Here is a 24,006-nt window from a genome sequence, read left to right as displayed (position 1 = left end):
CCTCCATCGTCTATTGTTCATCCAGCCCTCCACACCACGGGGTCCTGTTCATCCACCCCTCCACGGGCACCCCTCCACCATCTACTGTTCATCCAGCCCTCCACCACGCCACGGGGTCCTGTTCATCCAGAGGCAACGCCACCGCTCACTGTTCATCCAAACCCCCCGCAACGCTCACTATTCATCCCATCGATCGACTTCAATTAGCAGCAGTAGCGAAGGAATCGCTCGATCGGGTTCAGTTAACAGCCATCGATCGATCACTCAGGTTCAGTCACGCGTAGCCTGCAGTGCAATCGCTCGGGTTCAGTTAGAGCCCAACGCCTCGCTCAGGTTTAGTTAGAGCCAACGCCTCGCACACGCGCGCGTACGTGTACGAGAGAAACGCGCATCGCTCGGCCCCCGACCTCCCACCGTAACCGGGAACTCCCCGAAAATTTCCTCCCCCTCGCTTCTACCACAGTTTTTTCTGTCATGGACGGCCCAAAGAATGACATGCAGCCGCGTCTCCAGCCCGCCCAGGACGAAAAGCCCATTTTCTGTCATAATTTTTTGTCATAGAAGTAGGAGCCCACCACAAATATGACGATACCGGGTTTTTTCACAATTATCGTCATAGATGTGTCATATGTATGACAGAAAAAAATTCGTTCGGCCCAAAATGTCACGGATGTGTCTTTTTTTTGTAGTGAGCTCTGTCGTTCTCCCATTGTGAATCCAGCTCGGAAGCAGGAAGTGACTTCTTGATCCTCCTCCATGGCATCTATCCTCTTCAATTCGGCCTCCATCTCTTCCTCCCTTGCTGGCCCAAAGAGGTCAACATTGTTGTTTGTCATTGATCTCGGTGCCGGATGAGACACCCGGCTCTCCCCAACTGACCCTTGCGAAGACATCCTACTCTAATCTGCAGTAGCAACAACTCGAAACACAAACAGGAGATTTTTGCGTGATACAGGAGTCAAAACCTTCGGGAGATTATATAATGAATTTTTATTGACCAAAATACGTGTCGTGTACGAAAACGGAGTCCGGAGAGAACACGAGGTTCCCACGAGGTAGGGGGCGCGCCCAGGGGGTAGGGCGCACCCTCCACCCTCGTGGAGCCCTCGTGTCCTTCCCGCACTGCTTCTTATTTTTATATTTTTCTAAATATTCCAAAATGGAGAAATATTGCCTTAAAAAACTGTTTTGGAGTCGGTTTACTTACCGTACTACATACCTATTCCTTTTCGGAGTCTGAAACGTTCCGGAAAGTGTCCCTTATGTATTCCTCCAGGGTTACGGTTTCAATAACATTGGTTTCAACATTTATGGGACTACCTGAGATATAATGTTTGATTCTTTGACCGTTCACCACCTTCAGATTCGTGCCTTCGAAGTTGTTGATTTTTATGGCACCGGAACGATAGACCTCCTCGATAACGTAAGGACCTTCCCATTTAGAGAGAAGTTTACCTGCAAAAAATCGTAAACGGGAGTTGTATAGCAATACATAGTCACCTACATTAAACTCACGCTTTTGTATTATTTTGTCATGCCATCTTTTAACTTTTTCTTTAAATAACTTGGCATTTTCATAGGCTTGGGTTCTCCATTCATCAAGTGAGCTAATATCAAATAACCTCTTCTCACCGCCAAGTTTGAAATCATAATTGAGTTCTTTAATAGCCCAATATGCCTTGTGTTCTAGTTCGAGAGGTAAGTGATATGCTTTTCCATAAACCATTTTATACGGAGACATACCCATAGGATTTTTATATGCAGTTCTATAAGCCCATAATGCATCATCAAGTTTCTTGGACCAATTCTTTCTAGATCTATTAACAGTCTTTTGCAAAATTAATTTGAGCTCTCTATTACTCAATTCTACTTGACCACTAGACTTTGGGTGATAAGGAGATGCAATTCTATGATTAACATCATATTTAGCAAGCAATTTTACGGAAAGCACCATGAATAAAATGTGAACCACCATCAGTCATTAAATATCTAGGGACTCCAAATCTTGGAAAAATAACTTATTTAAGCATTTTAATAGAAGTGTTATGATCAACACTACTAGTTGGAATAGCTTCTACCCACTTAGTAACGTAATCAACATCAACTAGAATATGTGTATATCCATTGGAGGAAGGAAAATGTCCCATATAGTCAAAGCCCCAAACATCAAATTGTTCAATGACAAGTGAATAGTTCATAGGCATTTCTTGACGTCTATTAATATTACCAATTCTTTGACATTCATCAGACGATAAGACAAACGTACGGGCATCCTTGAAGAGAGTAGGCCAATAAAAACCAGATTGCAATACCTTATGTGCAGTTCTATCTCCAGCATGGTGTCCTCCATAAGCTTCTGAGTGACACTTGTGTAGGATCTGTTCATGTTCATGCTCAGGTACACAACATCAAATAACACCGTCTACTCGTTCTTTATAAAGATGTGGGTCATCCCAAAAGTAATGCCTCAAATCATAGAAGAACTTTTTATTTTGCTGGTATGTGAAACTAGGTGGTATAAACTTAGCAACAATGTAATTAGCATAATCAGCATACCATGGAGCAGTATGAGAAGCATTTATGACATTTAATTGCTCATCAGGGAAGCTATCATCAATAGGAAGTGGGTCATCAAGCACATTTTCTAATCTAGACAAGTTGTCTGCAACGGTCTTCTCAGCTCCCTTTCTATCAATAATATGCAAATCAAATTCTTGTAGCAGGAGATATTTAATAGCAGCATGATAAGTGTAAATAGTTACTTTAGAATCAACAATATAAGGTCTGAACTTATCTGTCAGGACCCCGACTCGATGTCACATCGATCTAGCTGGTAACACCTCATATCACTTTGCGGCCTCACGCACGGTATCCCCATGGGTGTCGTCTTACCTTTTTCCCGGGACCGTTTGCGCCTTTTGGCTCACGTATATGATAGTGTCGCTAGCATCCATATGATAAAGAGCCCGGGCTGACATGACTAGTCGTAAACCCAAAGTGGCACAGACTTACAGGGACAGGCATCCATGACCCAGCTTCGAACGTGTCAGTCATCAGCAAGTGGGTCCGGGCTGTAGCACTGGGCTAGCAGGACTCCGGTAAACCGGGCTGTAGCGGGCTAACAGGACTCCGGTACTCAAAGCGTGACATTTCCCCGAAGGGACAGACACAGGAACGAAGAAGGACACATGCCGGCCAGCCTAAGTGTTCCAGAGCAGTAGCAAGCTACCATGGCTCAGCGGTAACACTAGGAGACATTTCCCGGTAAGAGAGGCTACTAAAGATAAACAACTAGATAGTCAGATCCCACACATACCAAGCATTTCAATCATACACACAATATGCTCGATATGTGCAAAAACAACGAAGCATCACAACATGACTCTACGACACAAGTACTTATTCAATAGGCTCCGAGGAGCGAGATATTACAAACATGGGTCTCATGACCCAACAATCAGAGCATACAAGTCAAAGCACAAACGGAAGCTATCATGTCTGGGTACAGACATCTATAACTGAAAAAGGCTGAGAAGCCTGACTATCTACCAATCCTGCCGAGGCACAAGATCGTAGCTGAGGTAACAAGCTAAACGTCGAAGACCACACGGAATTACTAGTGAGACTGAAGTCTCTCTGCAAAAACATAAAATAGGCAAACGTGAGTACAAATGTACCCAGCAAGACTTACATCAGAACTATCTACATATGCATCATTATCAACAAAGGGGATGGTGGGGTTAAACTGCAGCAAGCCAGCTTTGACTCGGTGGCTATCCTGAACTACGACTGCAGGTAACTCTTTTGAGGTGGCGCACACGAGTCCACATATTCACCATATCAATACACCACTATGGATCCGCTCCCGTCTCCCTACGAGAACGCCATCCACAGCACTCACGCTTATCTTGCGTATTTTAGAGTATCCACTTTCACTTGTCTATGAACTGATATAAGCAACCCAGAAGTCCTTTTCCGCGGACACGGCTATTCGAATAGATGATGTTAACCCTGCAGGGGTGTACTTCTTCATACATGTTTCCACCACTTAGCGTCTGCACACGACATGTGCTCGGCAGACTTCAAGCGAAAGCCGACGTGGGTGTAGACCACGACCTACCTAAACACTTAAGCCTCTAGTCCAGGTTTATCGCCTATTCAGGTTCCATCCGCAGGGAGTCCGGCCGAGGTTTCCCATACGGCCCCGAACGATGTGAACAGGGTTCCCGAGATACCTAACGGGTATTCGGTACACCGTGCCACGTACCTACCGCATCACAGCCCACCCCTACGGTCAGCGCTGTGCACGGCCTCCAGTAGGCTACAAACACCAGAAACTACTTGCAACTCCTGGACAGAGAGCTAGGGTGAATAAGAAGTCGAGCGGGGTCATATTTCAGGGCCCAATGTATGGTAGTAGCTGATTCTTAAATCACACATACAGATCTCAGTGCTTAAGGTCGGCTTCAATGAAACAACCCACCATGTACTCCTACATGGCCTCTCATCGATACCTTTACCAAATCGTGTTCACCACACCACTCTCATTACCGACATAATCATTTCACTCTAGCCCATCACCCAGATGAACCAGACCTGACACGACTCTAAGCATAGCAGGCATAGCAAGGTAGGAACAACACATACATATGGCTCAATCAACTCCTACACATGCTAGTGGGTTTCATCTAGTTACTGTGGCAATGACAGGTCATGCAGAGGAAATGGGTTCAACTACCGTAGCACACAGCAGTTTGAATCGCGTTGTCTTAATGCAGTAAAAGAGAGCAGGAGCGAGAACATGGGATTGTATCGATATGATCAAATGGTTGGTTGCTTGCCTGATGGTTCGTTGCACGGATACGATTCCTCGTTAGGGTAATCACGGTACTCCTCGGGGACAGATCCTGTCGCAAAGGATAACGATACACAGGCATCACCAAACAATGTGCAACAATATGATGCATGCACGAAACATGGCAATATGAGTGTGTTGGGCTAATGCAACTAAAACCAGATGTGTTTGAGCAAATTTGAATCAAAGATTCAAATTCCAAATTCAAATATGGCCTTTTAAAGTGCCTTTTCTTGTTCTGATTGAAACATCAAGTTAACTTGTTTGATCATGCATGAAAATAGTACAGATGGATAGATTGGATTTTTCTGATCATTTTTCATATATTATTTGTCCAATTTGGAGTTACAGAATAAAAGTTATGAATTTTTGAAGTTTAAATAATATTCTGGAATTTCCTGATTTAAATTAAATTCAGAATATCATTTACTGCGTCAGCCTGACATCACAGTGACATCAGCAGGTCAACAGGGCTGGCTCAGGTCAAACCTGACGTGTGGGGTCCACACGTCAGTGACCAGGGGCTAAGCCCGCGTTGACCCCGGGCTGGTTAGCTTTGACTAACCCCTGGGGCCCACTTGTCAGCGTCAGTAGGTGGTGGATTAGTGGCTAATTAACTAGGCCACGTCAGCTCGCCGGAGTTCTGGCCGGCGGCGACCAACAGTGCGGCGGCGATAGTGGTTTTGGTCGTTTCGGCCACCAAATGGAACGTGGCGACCACCGGAGTGAAGCTGAGGACGACCCGCGGCTCTTGGCGGAGTCCGTTGGGGTCGGGGTGGCCGGAGTTGACGGCGGTGAGCTCGGCTGCGGCCGCCGGGGTTCGGTCGTGCGCGGGATTGGTGCTGGAGCTCGAAGTCGAGCAAAGTGAGGCGCTAGGGATGCTCTACGGGTTCTTGCGAACGTGTTGGACTCGCCGGGGTGACCAAATGGTCACCGGAGCTGCGTCGACGGCGAGCTCGGCGACGGCGGAGGTTCGGCCGAGGTGGGGATGCAGCTACGGTGAGGGAACGAGGGGAAGGAGAGGGGGAAACGGCTCGGGGGCTCACCGCGGTTGCAGTGGGCGTCGAAGCGGGCTCGGGGACGCGCTGGAGACGGCGAATTCGTCGGCGACGGTGGTCGGAGCCCGAAGAGGGGAACGGCGACGTGGCGGCGATGCAGGGCTTCCGGGGACTCGTGGAGCGGTGGGGAGGAAGAGGGAGTTGTGGCGGAGCTTCTGAGCTACTCGGGGGAGCGAGGGGTGGCCGGAGGCAGTGGCTAAGGCGAACGGCGGCGACGGTGTGCTTCGGCCGAGAGCGAGAGAGAGCGAGGGAGAAACGGGGGAGAGTGAGCGAGAGCAGGGGGGATCGGGACGGGCTGCGGGCGTCGTCCACGCGGCCAGGAGGGCGTCGGCAAGCAGGAGGTGGCCGCGCGGCCGCGCGCGCGCGAGCACGCAGCAGCTTCGGGGCGTGGGGAGGAAGACGACGGGGAGCTACAGTGCTGGGCTGGCTAGCTGGGCCGGGCTGAACAGGGAGGAGCCCAGGTAAGCTTCTCCCTTTTAGTTTTTTTCTGTTTTCTGTTTTATTTAATATAACTGCAACTTTGTTGAATTAAATAAAATACCTAGGCAACTCCAAAATTCACCAAACTACTCCTGGCTCATAGTTGGATTATTTCCAACATGAAACATTTTAGTTTGGAGATATTTGAGCATTTAAATATTTTATATTATTTTAAATGCCCAAATTCAAATAGTTATGATTTAACTCAAGAACCCTAGGATGGCCTAGAAAAGTGTGCACCATTTTTGGCAGAGGTTCTGAACCAAGGCAAAAATGATGGGCATTTTAGAAGGGCATTTCAGGTTCATTGAAAATTTGTTTTAGTAACCCTAGTTGGTTTCAGAGGGGACTGGGGGTTCTGTCATCCCCATTTCAAGTTTCTGATGAAAGAGTAAACATGATGCAACACTCTAATGCATGACTAGCTAGGGTGTGACAACTCACCCCCACTCAAAAGAATCTCGTCCCGAGATTTGGGTTCCTCCGAGAAGAAGGCGGGATACTCGAGTCGAAGACGATCCTCCCTTTCCCAAGTTGCTTCATCTTCAGAATGGTGCGACCATTGAACCTTGAGAAACTTGATATTATGACGTCGCGTGGTACGCTCGGCTTGATCGAGGATACGGATGGGATACTCTCGATAGGTAAGATTATCTTGGAGATCAAGCGTTTCGTGGTCCACTTCACGGATAGGATCCGAGAAGCAACGCCTGAGTTGAGAAACGTGGAAGACATCGTGAACTCTGGAGAGGTGCGGAGGTAGTTCCAACTGGTAGGCAACTTCTCCTCGTTTGGCAAGAATGCGAAAAGGTCCAATGTAACGAGGAGCCAATTTGCCTTTGATACCGAAACGATGGGTTCCCTTCAGAGGGGTGACCCGAAGATAAGCCTTCTCGTCAACCTCGAAAGTCATAGCCTTATGTTTTCGGTCATATTGACTCTTTTGACGAGATTGGGCTGTTTTCAACTTTTCACGAACGATACGAACTTGTTCTTCTGCTTCCTGAATCATATCCGGGCCAAAGAATTGTCTTTCCCCGGTCTCTGACCAGTTAAGGGGTGTTCGACATCGTCGTCCATAGAGAACTTCAAAAGGGGCTTTACCCAAGCTAGATTGATAGCTGTTGTTGTAAGCGAATTCGGCAAATGGAAGGCACTTCTCCCAGTCCATTCCGAACGAGATAACAGAGGCTCGAAGCATGTCTTCTAGAATTTGGTTGACGCGTTCCACTTGACCACTTGACTGAGGGTGGAAAGCGGTGCTAAAGAAGAGACGAGTTCCCATAGCGTTTTGGAAACTTTCCCAAAATCGAGAGGTGAAAAGACTTCCTCGATCCGAATTGATTTCCAAAGGAACACCATGGAGGGACACTATTCGGGAGATGTATAAGTCTGCCAGCTGACTAGCGGTTATACTCTCACGAACAGGTAAGAAATGAGCTACTTTGGAAAGACGATCGACCACGACGAAAATAGCATTATTCCCTCTTTTGGTCCGGGGAAAACCGGTAATGAAATCCATACCAATCTTATCCCATTTCCATTCAGGAATAGCTAAGGGTTGAAGGGTGCCAGCAGGCCGTTGATGCTCTGCTTTTACACGACGACAGACGTCGCAATTGGCAATATACTGAGCAATTTCTCTCTTCATCCTAGTCCACCAGAACCTCTGGCGTAGGTCCTGATACATCTTAGTACTACCGGGATGAATGGTGAGAGGAGATTCATGAGCTTCCTTAAGGATCAATCGCCTCAGGTTGCGCACCTTGGGAACCACTAGTCGATCCCCGAAGTATACGACTCCTTGATCATTAACGGAGAAACAATTCGCAATTCCTTTCTGAATGTTTCTCTTGATGCGGGAGATTCCCGGATCTACCTTCTGTGCTTTGATAATTTGATCCGTAAGGGTAGGTTTTGCCACCAAGGTGGAGAGAAAACCTTGAGGTACAATGTGAAGGTTAAGCTTCCGAAATTCCTCATGGAGAAGCGGTTGACTTTGTTGTAACATCAGGTTGTTACAATAAGATTTACGACTTAGCGCATCAGCCATGACGTTGGCTTTCCCTGGGGTGTAGGTTATTCCTAAGTCGAAGTCTGTGATCAATTCAACCCAACGTCTTTGCCTAAGATTCAGATCCGGTTGGGTGAAGATGTACTTCAGACTTTGGTGATCAGTGAATATTTCGCAACGATTACCGAGAAGGTAATGTCGCCAGGTCTTAAGTGCATAGACTACGGCTGCAAGTTCTAGATCATGAGTAGGGTAATTCTCCTCATGTGGGTGCAATTGCCGTGAAGCGTAAGCAATTACGTGTCGATCTTGCATGAGAATGCAACCTAGCCCTTGTCGTGAGGCGTCGCAGTAGATAACAAAGTCTTTGGAGAAGTCTGGTGGTACCAGCACAGGAGCAGAGGTCAGGCGTCTTTTCAGTTCCTGAAAGCTGTGCTCACATTGTGGAGTCCATTCGAACTTTTTATCTTTCTTGAGGAGTTCGGTTAGAGGTTTAGCAACTTTGGAGAAGTTCTCGACAAAGCGACGGCAATAGCTCGCTAAGCCTAGAAAACTCCGAACTTGCTTGACCGATTCGGGTGGAGTCCAATCAAGGACGGCTTGAACTCGCTCAGGGTTAACCGCAATACCTTTACCAGATATTACATGACCCAGATAGGTCACTTCTGGCAACCAGAATTCACATTTAGAAAATTTGGCATAAAGGCGATGCTCTCGAAGTTTCTGCAACACTAGTCTTAGATGTTCGGCATGTTCTTCCTCGTTCTTGGAGTAGATGAGTATATCATCGAGATAAACTACGACGAATTTATCCAAATACTCCATGAAGATTGAGTTCATTAACCGAGAAAAGGTGGCTGGAGCGTTGGTTAAACCGAAGGACATGACGGTGTACTCGTATTGGCCGTAACGAGTAACAAAGGCCGTTTTAGGAATGTCCCCGTTTCTGATTTTGATTTGATGGTAGCCCAACCTCAAATCCATCTTGGAGAAGACTGAGGATCCAGCGAGCTGATCATACAGATCGTTGATCCTGGGAAGCGGGTATTTGTTCTTGATTGTGACCAAATTGACAGGTCGGTAATCTACAACCATCCGGTCCGTACCATCCTTCTTCTTGACGAATAGGACGGGGCAAGCCCACGGAGATGAACTAGGGCGGATGAAACCCTTTTTCAAGGATTCATCGAGTTGCTTCTTAAGCTCGGCTAGTTCTAGGGGTGCCATCTTATAAGGTCTTCTAGCAATCGGAACGGTTCCTGGAATGAGGTCTATTACGAACTCAACATCCCTGTCAGGTGGAACCCCTGGCAATTCCTCTGGAAAGACATCCGGAAAATCACGGACTACCGGAACGTCCTCAAGGTCTGGCAAAGGACTGGCGTTAAGAGAATATAACTGCCGCTTGGCTATTCGGGTCAAGACGTTGACTATCTTTCCCGAAGGATGGGTGAGTTGAACAGTCCTAGAGAAGCAATCAATTTTGGCATGATGAGCTGACATCCAGTCCATACCCAAAATGATATTAATGTCTGAAGATTTAAGGGCTATCAAAGATGCAAGGAAGACAAGTCTATCGACTTGGATTTCATTCCCATAACTTACCCTAGAGGTCTGCCATCTAGACCCAGGGGTAGAGATTTCCATAGTGGACGGCAGATCACAGAATGCAACGTTATGCAAACGAGCATAATTTTCAGATATAAAGGAATGAGAGGCTCCTGTATCGAAAAGAACAGATGCCGGGTGGCAATTAACAAGAAGCGTACCGAGAACGACGTTGGGATCTTCTTGAGCTTCTTCGGCAGAGACACAGTTGACATGGCCACGTGAAGCGGTGACCGGTTTAGCGTGGAACACTTTTCCTGTCGGCTTGCCACGGCCAACAGCTTTAGCAGATTGATTGGGGTTGGTCTGGGGGCACTCACGCATATAGTGACCAGATTCCCCACACTTGAAACAGGTCACGGAACTGGTACGTGGAGGAGCATTATTGATTGGACCCCCATAGGGCTTGGCCGGTGCAGACTGTTGAGCGGGGCGAGGCGCCTGGAAAGATGGCCTCGGTGTGAACCTGGGTGGCAAGGCGGTGTTGGGTACCCACACGCGGCGCTTCTGAGGACCAGCACCGGATGAGGAACCCATGTCACGTCCATGCTTGCGTGTTGCGTCATAGTCAGTCTGACCAGTTTCAGCACTGATGGCTTTGTTGACAAGTTTCGAAAAAGATGTGCACTCATGCAGGCGGAGGTCGCGGCGAAGCTCAGGACTAAGGCCCTTACGGAACCTTGCTTGCTTCTTGGCGTCAGTAGACACTTCCTCAGCTGCATATCGGGCGAGCTTACCAAACTCTCTGCTATAGGCATCCACGGAAAGTCGGCCTTGGGTGAAATTGCAAAATTCTTCACGCTTACGGTCCATGAGACCCTCCGGAATGTGATGTTCACGGAAAGCCTCGCTGAACTCAGCCCAAGTAGTGACATGGCCCGCTGGGCGCATAGCTCCATAATTCTCCCACCATAGACTGGCGGGGCCTTCAAGATGATATGCGGCAAAGGTGACCTTGTCAGCCTCCGCTACCAGCGCGGAACGCAGCTTGTGAGAAATACTGCGAAGCCAGTCATCAGCGTCGAGAGGCTCGACGGAGTGGTGGAACGTGGGTGGATGCAATTTGATAAAATCGCTGAGTGACACCACGTTAGCCCTCTGATGGTGTGCTGTATTCTGTTCAATACGCTCCAACAAACGGTTTGTCTCCCGCTTGTTTCTCTCAGCTTCCATCATCACCTCGGCTAGTGAAGGAGGATGAGGCAGATTTTCATTCCTGGCTTCACTGCCTTCGGCCTGCTCTTGAGAAGCAGGGTTGGCGCGCGTGTTGACCATCCTAGGTAAACAAGCCAATGATTTAGTCAGAATGATAAAATTCCGACATAGGATACATAATGCAAGGAATAACTCGGAATGCAAGATGATCATCCGTATGACATGGTAGATACAGAAACTGCTTCTTTTATTCCATCGTCATACACACCATACAAGGTTTAGTACAAGACCAAACAAAGTACTATTACGGTGAAAAGGGATTACATCTCATCGGAGGCATTCCAAACTCCTATACATTATTTTTCTACAACTCCGGAAAGAGTACAAACTAGGTCATATCCCACGAGTCACGCGGGACGACAGACGACACAGCTAGTGCGAACTAGGGATACTATCACTAACTCAGACCGATCCGTAGTAGTCCTCGTAGAAGTCACCTCCATAGCCCGGAAGTTCAACATGATCATCCGGAAACAGACGGTCTCGCGGAGCTTGTGGACCATAGGGGCTAGGATGAGGTCTTGGACCAGCAAACGGTGGCCTGCGGGGACCGCGAGGTGGGGTGATGCCTCCTACATCACGCCAAACCATCACGTCTGGCAGAGCAGATCTCACAGGATAGAGATCGCGCATATCTGAAAATCCAGCTTGCACCGCCGGTGCGAACCGAGTCAAAGTGGCCCAGTGGTCAGCACGGGTATTGAAGAGCTCTAACCTTAAGGCCCGATTTTCACGGTCCTTATCCTCGAGCATCTCAGCAGTGGTGCGAGTTCGTGAATCCTCCTGAGTGGAATCAGCATATATAGCCTGGAAATATCCTTGTGCTCCCGGAAGTGATCCTGGCATATACCGGAAGTCAGAGTCCCGAAATAACCCAGATCTGACTCGCATAATGGTCATCATGGAGTAGGCGGCATCCTGCACAGCCATCTCGATAGTAACCCCGAGTCCATAGGAGCAGTGAAGAGGCTCAGTGGATCCAGGATAAGATGGAAATATCCTGACAGTGCAGAGATACTGGCTTTGATTAAAGTCTCGGAATTGCTCTTCGACCGTGTACTCAGGATACCAGCGGTATCCAGCCTCAGTCATTACCCTGACCAACTTAGCAGTATGGCCGGGTACATCTAGGCATCGAGTCAGGCGAACCACTTGATTGAGGTCGCGAGTGGCCATCTGAAAGCACAGTTATAATGCAAAGGCATTAGAATTTCTAGCAAAATTTCGGCAGCATAACAGCTGTAAATGCTCAAAAAGGATATTGAGACATTTGACAAAGGATTTCGTACACACCCAACATCATCATATCAAGTTCTGAATCCATTCTAACAACATAATGTGGTAGTAGAACTGAACTAGGCTTGTATCCATCAAACTTATAAGGTACTACTGATTAGTAACACGTGATCCTGATAGAGAGAACAGATCCTAATTCCTTAACCCCCGGTGGAAGAATGGACTGACTCAGATCAGAATGTCATAAGATATAAGGAGTAAAAAGAGCCTTACGTTCCAACCCACAAACAATTCCCCTACATATAACTAAAGAATTTCTAGACTCAACATCGACCAGTTTGGCTTGGAGAACCTACAGGCAGTCCGGCTCTGATGCCAACGCTGTCAGGACCCCGACTCGATGTCACATCGATCTAGCTGGTAACACCTCATATCACTTTGCGGCCTCACGCACGGTATCCCCACGGGTGTCGTCTTACCTTTTTCCCGGGACCGTTTGCGCCTTTTGGCTCACGTATATGATAGTGTCGCTAGCATCCATATGATAAAGAGCCCGGGCTGACATGACTAGTCGTAAACCCAAAGTGGCACAGACTTACAGGGACAGGCATCCATGACCCAGCTTCGAACGTGTCGGTCATCAGCAAGTGGGTCCGGGCTGTAGCACTGGGCTAGCAGGACTCCGGTAAACCGGGCTGTAGCGGGCTAACAGGACTCCGGTACTCAAAGCGTGACATTTCCCCGAAGGGACAGACACAGGAACGAAGAAGGACACATGCCGGCCAGCCTAAGTGTTCCAGAGCAGTAGCAAGCTACCATGGCTCAGCGGTAACACTAGGAGACATTTCCCGGTAAGAGAGGCTACTAAAGATAAACAACTAGATAGTCAGATCCCACACATACCAAGCATTTCAATCATACACACATTATGCTCGATATGTGCAAATACAACGAAGCATCACAACATGACTCTACGACACAAGTACTTTATTTAAGGCTCAGGGAGCCATACATAATATACACACAAAGTTACGGGTCTCACGACCCAACATACAAGTTATACAATCATACAAGCCAACAGCGGAAGTAACTTGTCTGAGTACAGACAACTAGTAAAATAAAAGAGGCTTGGAAAGCCTGGCTATACTATGTGGTCCTCCACAAGCTCAGGGTCACCACCTGGGTCTTTAGCCTACTCGTTGATGTCAACGTCTACATAGAACCCATCAGAAGGGGTTGCAGCGTCTTCTGTAAAAATGTAGATTATAGCAACATGAGTACAAAGGTACTCAGCAAGACTTACATCAGATCCTACATACATGCATAGTATCAAGAAGGGTTGGTGGAGTTATTGCAGCAAGCCAGCTTTGACTCTTGGCTAGACTATCCTACGATACTCCATTTGAAATAGTTTTGCGCACACGAGTCCACCATTCACCACTTCAATACACTACCGAGGATCCACCTCCGTCTTCCTACGGAAGAGCCATCCTCGGCACTCACACTTATCTTGAGGCTTTTAATAGTTTCCATTTACTTGTCTATGAACTGTATAGGCAACCAAGTAGTCCTTCACCGCGGACGCGGCTATTCGAATAGATCATGTTAACCCTGCAGGGGTGTACTTCTTCATACACGCTCTCACCACTTATCGTCGTTTACACGACATGTACTCGGCAACCTTCAAGCGGAAGCCCAACGTGGGTGTCGGCCACGACCTACCTAATCACCTAAGCTTCCAGTCCAGGTTTATCGCCTATTCGGGTTCCATCCGCAGGGAGTCCGGCCGAGGTTTCCCATACGGCCCCGAACGATGTGAACAGGGTTCCCGAGATACCTAACGGGTATTCGGTACACCCGGCCACGTACCTACCGCATCACAGCCCACCCCTACGGTCAGCGCTGTCCACGGCCTCCAGTAGGCTACAAACACCAGAAACTACTTGCAACTCCTGGACGGAGAGCTAGGGTGAATAAGAAGTCGAGAGGGTCCATTGGTTTCGGGCCCAATGCATGGTAGTAGCTGATTCTTAAATCACACATACAGATCTCAGTGCTTAAGGTCGGCTTCAATGAAACAACCCACCATGTACTCCTACATGGCCTCTCATCGATACCTTTACCAAATCGTGTTCACCACACCACTCTCATTACCGACATAATCATTTCACTCTAGCCCATCACCCAGATGAACCAGACCTGACACGACTCTAAGCATAGCAGGCATAGCAAGGTAGGAACAACACATACATATGGCTCAATCAACTCCTACACATGCTAGTGGGTTTCATCTAGTTACTGTGGCAATGACAGGTCATGCAGAGGAAATGGGTTCAACTACCGTAGCACACAGCAGTTTGAATCGCGTTGTCTTAATGCAGTAAAAGAGAGCAGGAGCGAGAACATGGGATTGTATCGATATGATCAAATGGTTGGTTGCTTGCCTGATGGTTCGTTGCACGGATACGATTCCTCGTTAGGGTAATCACGGTACTCCTCGGGGACAGATCCTGTCGCAAAGGATAACGATACACAGGCATCACCAAACAATGTGCAACAATATGATGCATGCACGAAACATGGCAATATGAGTGTGTTGGGCTAATGCAACTAAAACCAGATGTGTTTGAGCAAATTTGAATCAAAGATTCAAATTCCAAATTCAAATATGGCCTTTTAAAGTGCCTTTTCTTGTTCTGATTGAAACATCAAGTTAACTTGTTTGATCATGCATGAAAATAGTACAGATGGATAGATTGGATTTTTCTGATCATTTTTCATATATTATTTGTCCAATTTGGAGTTACAGAATAAAAGTTATGAATTTTTGAAGTTTAAATAATATTCTGGAATTTCCTGATTTAAATTAAATTCAGAATATCATTTACTGCGTCAGCCTGACATCACAGTGACATCAGCAGGTCAACAGGGCTGGCTCAGGTCAAACCTGACGTGTGGGGTCCACACGTCAGTGACCAGGGGCTAAGCCCGCGTTGACCCCGGGCTGGTTAGCTTTGACTAACCCCTGGGGCCCACTTGTCAGCGTCAGTAGGTGGTGGATTAGTGGCTAATTAACTAGGCCACGTCAGCTCGCCGGAGTTCTGGCCGGCGGCGACCAACAGTGCGGCGGCGATAGTGGTTTTGGTCGTTTCGGCCACCAAATGGAACGTGGCGACCACCGGAGTGAAGCTGAGGACGACCCGCGGCTCTTGGCGGAGTCCGTTGGGGTCGGGGTGGCCGGAGTTGACGGCGGTGAGCTCGGCTGCGGCCGCCGGGGTTCGGTCGTGCGCGGGATTGGTGCTGGAGCTCGAAGTCGAGCAAAGTGAGGCGCTAGGGATGCTCTACGGGTTCTTGCGAACGTGTTGGACTCGCCGGGGTGACCAAATGGTCACCGGAGCTGCGTCGACGGCGAGCTCGGCGACGGCGGAGGTTCGGCCGAGGTGGGGATGCAGCTACGGTGAGGGAACGAGGGGAAGGAGAGGGGGAAACGGCTCGGGGGCTCACCGCGGTTGCAGTGGGCGTCGAAGCGGGCTCGGGGACGCGCTGGAGACGGCGAATTCGTCGGCGACGGTGGTCGGAGCCCGAAGAGGGGAACGGCGACGTGGCGGCGATGCAGGGCTTCCGGGGACTCGTGGAGCGGTGGGGAGGAAGAGGGAGTTGTGGCGGAGCTTCTGAGCTACTCGGGGGAGCGAGGGGTGGCCGGAGGCAGTGGCTAAGGCGAACGGCGGCGACGGTGTGCTTCGGCCGAGAGCGAGAGAGAGCGAGGGAGAAACGGGGGAGAGTGAGCGAGAGCAGGGGGGATCGGGACGGGCTGCGGGCGTCGTCCACGCGGCCAGGAGGGCGTCGGCAAGCAGGAGGTGGCCGCGCGGCCGCGCGCGCGCGAGCACGCAGCAGCTTCGGGGCGTGGGGAGGAAGACGACGGGGAGCTACAGTGCTGGGCTGGCTAGCTGGGCCGGGCTGAACAGGGAGGAGCCCAGGTAAGCTTCTCCCTTTTAGTTTTTTTCTGTTTTCTGTTTTATTTAATATAACTGCAACTTTGTTGAATTAAATAAAATACCTAGGCAACTCCAAAATTCACCAAACTACTCCTGGCTCATAGTTGGATTATTTCCAACATGAAACATTTTAGTTTGGAGATATTTGAGCATTTAAATATTTTATATTATTTTAAATGCCCAAATTCAAATAGTTATGATTTAACTCAAGAACCCTAGGATGGCCTAGAAAAGTGTGCACCATTTTTGGCAGAGGTTCTGAACCAAGGCAAAAATGATGGGCATTTTAGAAGGGCATTTCAGGTTCATTGAAAATTTGTTTTAGTAACCCTAGTTGGTTTCAGAGGGGACTGGGGGTTCTGTCATCCCCATTTCAAGTTTCTGATGAAAGAGTAAACATGATGCAACACTCTAATGCATGACTAGCTAGGGTGTGACATTATCACAAGCAAATACAACTGCTAAGAATTCTTTTTAGTAGTAGGATAATTTCTTTGAGCATTGTCTAGGGTTTTACTAGCATATTGAATAACATTTAATTTCTTATCAACTCTTTGCCCTAGAACAGCACCTACAGCATAATCACTAGCATCACAAATAATTTCAAAGGGTAAAGTCCAATCAGGTGGCTGAACAATAGGTGTAGAGATCAATGCTTTCTTAAGTATTTCAAATGCTTCTACACAATCATCATAAAAAACAAATGGTATATCTTTTTGTAACAAATTAGTTAGAGGCTGAGAAATTTTTGAGAAGTCCTTAATGAACCTCCTATAAAATCCGGCGTGACCAAGGAAACTTCTTATACCTTTGATGTCCTTGGGACATGGCATCTTTTCAATAGCATCAACCTTGGCTTTATCAACCTCAATACCTCTTTCAAAAACTTTATGCCCCAAGACAATACCTTCATTAACCATAAAGTGGCACTTTTCCCAATTCAAGACAAGATTAGTTTCTTCACATCTCTGCAAAACTCGATCAAGGTTGCTCAAGCAATCATCATAAGAAGATCCATACACGGAGAAATTGTCCATGAAAACCTCACAAATCTTTTCACAAAAGTCAGAGAATATAGCCATCATGCATCTTTGAAAGGTAGCAGGTGCATTACATAAACCAAAAGGCATACGTCTATAAGCAAAAGTACCAAAAGGGCAAGTAAAAGTAGTCTTTGATTGATCTTTAGCTGACACAGGTATTTGAGAAAAACCAGAATAACCATCTAGAAAGCAAAAATGTGTATGTTTGGATAGTCTTTCTAGCATTTGATCAATAAAAGGTAAGGGGTAATGATCCTTTTTAGTGGCCTTATTTAATTTGTGGAAATCGATTACCATCCTATAACTTGTAATAATTCTTTGAGGAATCAATTCATCTTTATCATTAGGAACGACAGTAATACCTCCCTTCTTAGGGACACAATGGACAGGACTTACCCACTGACTATTAGCAACGGGATAGATTATACCTGCCTCAAGGAGCTTTAGTATTTCTTTTATTACCACTTCTTTCATTTTAGGATTCCGCCGTCGTTGATGATCACGAATTGGTTTAGCATCTTCTTCCAAATTAATTTTATGTTGACATAGAGTGGGACTAATGCCCTTAAGATCATCAAGAGTATACCCAATAGCAGCACGGTGCTTCTTCAGAGTTTTCAATAATCTCTCTTCCTCATGCACTAAAAGGTTAGCACTAATAATAACAGGATATATCTTTTTCTCATCAAGATAAGCATATTTAAGAGTGTCAGGTAACGGTTTAAGCTCAACACGGGATCACCCTTGGGTGGGGGAGGATCCCCTAGGATTTCAACAGGCAAATTGTTTTTTAGAATAGGTTCCTGTTTAAAGAATACTTCGTCTGTTTCCCTTCTTTCATTCATAAACATATCATTTTCATGGTCTAGCAAATATTGTTCTAAAGGATCACTAGGAGGTATGACAATAGAAGCAAGACCAATAATTTCATCCTTACTAGGTAATTCTTCTTGACGGTGTTGTTTACTAAATTTAGAGAAATTAAATTCATGAGTCAAATCATCTAAACCGATAGTAACAACATCCCTTTTGCAATCTATGGTAGCATTAACAGTGCTCAGGAAGGGTCTACCAAATATAATGGGACAAAAGCTATCTTGTGGGGAACCAAGAACAAGAAAATCAGCAGGATATTTAGTTTTCCCACACAAGAATTCAACATCTCTAACAATTCCCATTGGTGAAATAGTATCTCTATTGTCAAGTTTAATTGTGACATCAATATCTTCTATCTCAATAGGTGCAATATCATGCATAATTTCTTTGTATAAGGAATAAAGTATTGCGCTAGCACTAGCACCCATATCACATAAGCCATGATAACAATGATCTCCTATTTTAACAGAAATAACAGGCATGCCTACCACAGGTCTGTTTTTATCTTTAGCACAAGGTTTAGCAATTCTAGAAGTCTCATCAAGGAAATGAATAACATGCCCATCAATATTATCAAACAACAGATCTTTAACAATAGCAATATCAGGTTCAACTTTAATTTGCTCATGAGGTGTATAAGTTTTAATATTGCTTTTATGAACCACAGTTGAAGCTTTAGCATGATCCTTTATCCTAATAGGAAAATGTGGTTTCTCAACATAAGAAGTAGGAACAATAGGATCATTATAAGTGACAATCTTTGCTTCAACTTTAATAGGTGCAGCCACTTTTACTTCTATGGGAGGATGATATTTAAACCACTTCTCCTTGGGGAGATCAACGTAAGTAGCAAAAGATTCACAGAAAGAAGCTACTATCTCAGAGTCAAGTCCATATTTAGTGCTAAATTTACGGAAAACATCGGTATCCATAAAAGTTTTAACACAATCAAACTTAGGTGTCATACCTGACTCCTTACCATTGTCGAGGTCCCAATCTTCAGAGTTGCGTTTAATTCTTTCGAATAAATCCCATTTGAATTCAATAGTCTTCATCATAAAAGAGCCAGCACAAGAAGTATCAAGCATGGTGCGATTATTATCAGAAAGCCGAGCATAAAAAATTTGAATAATAATTTTTCTTGAGAGCTCATGATTTGGGCATGAATATAACATTGATTTAAGCCTCCCCCAAGCTTGAGCGATGCTTTCTCCTTCGCGAGGCCAAAAATTATATATATAATTGTGATCACGATGAACAAAATGCATAGGATAGAACTTCTGATGAAATTCCAATTTCAGTCGTTTGTAATTCCAAGACGCCATATCATCACATAGCCTATATCATCTCGATGCATCTCCCTTCAAAGATAAAGGGAAGACCTTCTTCTTAACAACATCTCCGGGTACACCTGCAATCTTAAATAATCCACAAACTTCATCCACATATATTAGATGCCCGAAGGAATTTCAAAGCAGACATTTTCATTTTCAGTAGGTTCAGTAGGTTGAGGAGCAAATCTTTGCTCTACTGGTCGGGGTGAAGATACCCCGAACAAGCCCCTCAGAGGATAACTTTCCATAGTAACAAGTGATAGAAAATTTCAGCACACTATATAAAATTTTCCTTACCAAATTCCACCTACCAAAGGCGCTTCACTCCCCAGCAACGGCGCCAGAAAAGAGTCTTGATGACCCACAAGTATAGGGGATCTATCATAGTCCTTTCGATAAGTAAAAGTGTCGAACCCAATCAGGAGCAGAAGGAAATGATAAGCGGTTTCCAGCAAGGTATTCTCTACAAGTATTGAAATAAGTTGTAACAGATAGTTTTGTGATAGGATAATTTGTAACGAGCAACAAGTAACAAAAGTAAATAAAGTGCGGCAAGGTGGCCCAATCCTTTTTGTAGAAAGCGACAGACCTGCACAAACTCTTGTATAGAGAAAAGCGCTCCTGAGGACACATGGGAATATCTTCAAGCTAGTTTTCATCACGCTCATATGATTCGCGTTCGGTACTTTGATAATTTGGTATGTGGGTGGACCGCTGCTTGGGTACTGTCCTTACTTGGACAAGCATCCCACTTATGATTAACCTCTATTGCAAGCATCCGTAACTACAACAAAAGTATTAAGGTAAACCTCACCATAGCATGAAACATATGGATCCAAATCAGCCCCTTACGAAGCAACACATAAACTAGGGTTTAAGCTTCTGTCACTCTAGAAACCCATGATCTACTTATTACTTCCCAATGCCTCCTCTACGACAAAATAATGGTGAAGTGTCATGTAGTCGACGTTCACATAACACCACTAGAGGAGAGACAACATACATCTCATCAAAAATTCGAACGAATACCAAATTCACATGACTACTAATAGCAAGACTTCTCCCATGTCCTCAGGAACAAACATAACTACTCACAAAGCATAAACATGTTCATAATCAGAGGGGTATTAATATGCATATAGGCTCTGAACATATGATCTTCCACCAAATAAACCAACTAGCATCAACTATAGGGAGTAATTAACACTACTAGCAACCTACTAGCACCAATCCCGGACTTGGAGACAAGAAATGGATACAAGAGATGAACTAGGGTTTTGAGAGGAGATGGTGCTGATGAAGATGTTGATGGAGATTTCCCTCTCCTGATGAGAGGAGCGTTGGTGATGACGATGACGATGATTTCCCCCTCCGGGATTGAAGCTTCCCCGGCAGAACAGCTCTGCATGAGCCCTAGATCGGATCCGCCAAGGTTCCGCCTTGTGGCGGCGGAGTTTCGTCCGAGAAGATGGCTCCCTATTTTTTTCCCATCGAAAGACTTCATATAGCAGAAGATGGCCACCGGAGGGCCACCAGGGGGCCCACGAGGTAGGGGGCGCGCCCAGGGGGTAGGGTGTGCCCCCTGGTGAATCTCTTTCGCTGAGTATTTTTTATATATTGTGAAAACGTCTTCCATGAAGTTTCAGGACTTTTGGACCTGTGCAGAATAGGTCTCTAATATTTGCTCCTGTTCCAGCCCAGAATCCTAGCTGTCGGCATTCTCCCTCTTCATGTAAACCTTATAAAATAAGAGAGAATATGCATAAGTATTGTGACATAATGTGTAATAACAGCCCATAATGCAATAAATATCGATATAAAAGCATGATGCAAAATGGACGTATCAGTGGGTTATCAAGACCTTTTTCTGGCGCCGTTGCTGGGGAGCATAGCTATATTTCTTGAGTCACTTGGGATTATTATCAATTTATCACTATGAAGAATCTGAAGGATGCTAAAACCAAGATTTATCCCTCTAAGACAAGGAGAGGTAAGGAAGTGCCATCCAGTTCTACTTTAGATTCACCTTCTATTATAAGTAAACTTGTAACACCACCGCATGCTATGAATCCTGATATGTCACAAGTTATTGATGATGCTACTTCTGCTATGAATGATACTTATGATGATGCTAGTACCTTGCTTGATGATAATGATGTGCCACTTGGTGATTTTCTTGATGACCAAATTGCTAGAGTAATTCAACATGATGTTGTTGAATCTGATGATGAGCTTGAAACTGATACTCCTGAAACACCTACTGGAACTAGCCTTCCTAGATATGAAATGCCTAAGGTACCGGAAGGTTATGTTATGAATGAGGAGACAACTAGAGATATTCTTGCTTGTAAAGATAGAGATGATCTAGAGAAATTATTATGCAAGTATAAAGAAAAATCTTTGAATGCTAGCATGAAATATGATCCTAAGTTTGCCACCTCACCTATCTTTACTGATGATAAGGATTATGAATTCTCTGTCGACCCAGAGTTAATTACTTTGGTTGAATCTGATTCTTTCCATGGTTATGAAACTGAAACTATTGTGGCACATCTTACTAAGTTGAATGACATAGCCACCCTTTTTACTCATGATGAGAAGACTCATTATTACTTTATTCTCAAATTATTTCCGTTCTCATTAAAGGGTGATGCTAAGGCTTGGTACAATACTCTTGCTCCTGGTTGTGTGCGTAGTCCCCAGGATATGATTTATTACTTCTCTGAAAAATATTTCCCTGCTCATAAGAAACAAGCTGCTTTACAGGAGATATTTAACTTTGTGCAAATTAAAGAAGAGAGCCTCCCACAGGCTTGGGGGAGGCTTTGCCAACTACTTAATGCTTTGCCTGATCATCCTCTTAAGAAAAATGAAATACTTGATATCTTTTATAATGGACTAACAGATGGGGACTTCCTAGATAGTTGTGCTTGTTGTGTTTTCAGGGAATGAACTATTGGGCAAGCTGAAGAATTATTGGATAATATATTGAAAAATTATGATGATTGGACTCTTCCCGAACCACCACCTAAACCCACTCCGAAGAAGAGGGGTATATTATATCTTAGTCCTGAATATATGCAAGAGGCAAAGAAATTTATGAAGGAAAATGTATTAAAGCTAAGGATGTCAAAAATTTACCTCCTATTGAAGAAATACATGGGCTTAATACACCACCACTACCTAAGGTGGTAGAGGTAAATTCTCTAATGAAGTTTAATGATAATGAAAATCTTCACAATATGCACCCTAGACAATGCCTTTATGAGTTTGAAAACTATATTAGAAAACAAGATCACTTCAATGCAAATGTTATTAAACAATTGAAATACAACTCTGATATGATTGCTCGCTTGAGTGACTTGCTATTTAGAATATCAAATGATGTTAGAGGTGTGGGAAAGCATGCTTCTGTGGTTCAAACCCGGTTAGAATAAGTTGCTAAATCACAATGAGAATTGCTTGATGAAATGAATAGCAACATACATGACTTTGCTGTTAGATTAGCAACTAGAGGTGGTAAAATGACTCAGGAACCACTTTATCCCGAGGGACACCTAAAAAGAATTGAACATGATTCACAAACGAACAACACCACTACACCTAGTCCTTCTAAAAAGAAGAAGAAAAAGAAAAATGATAGGACTTTGCATGCTTCTAGTGAACCTCACATAGAAAAAGCTCTTGATAATGATAATGATGTTTCTATTTCTGATGCTGAAACTGATAATCCCCAAGTGCAAGGAATCATCGTAGCAATTCCCAAAGCTGGAAGTGATAAGTATGGAGTGTCGAACCCACAGGGAGCTAAAGGTAAGATCAATATTCTCTCAGGTCCTATCTACCACTGATACGACTCTACGTACACCGAACATTTGCTTCCAACTAGAAACGAGAAATAAAACTACGTTGTGGGTATGAAGAGGATAACCTTGCATGGTATCGAAGAGCTAAAATATAAAAGTAGGTGCTGTTATCATAAAGTTAGAATATATTACTTAGGTATTATAAATAGCGAGTGTGGAATTATGATGGATCGGTGTGCGGAATTGTCCTAGGCAATTGTTAACAAGACCGATAGTCGTCATTGCAATTTCATATGAGGGAGAGACATAAGCTAGCATACTTTATCTTCTTGGATCATATGCACTTATGATTGGAACTCTAGCAAGCATCCGCAACTACTAAAGATCATTAAGGTAAAGCCCAACCATAGCATTAAAGAATCAAGTCCCCTTTATCCCATACACAACAACCCCCTTAGTCGGGTTTATGCTTCTTTCACTCAAGCA

Source organism: Triticum aestivum, chromosome 3A, assembly GCF_018294505.1.
Source record: "Triticum aestivum cultivar Chinese Spring chromosome 3A, IWGSC CS RefSeq v2.1, whole genome shotgun sequence".
NCBI classification, from domain to species: domain Eukaryota; kingdom Viridiplantae; phylum Streptophyta; class Magnoliopsida; order Poales; family Poaceae; genus Triticum; species Triticum aestivum.
The sequence above is the reverse complement of the archived record's forward strand: the minus strand, read 5'-3'. Positions refer to the sequence as shown.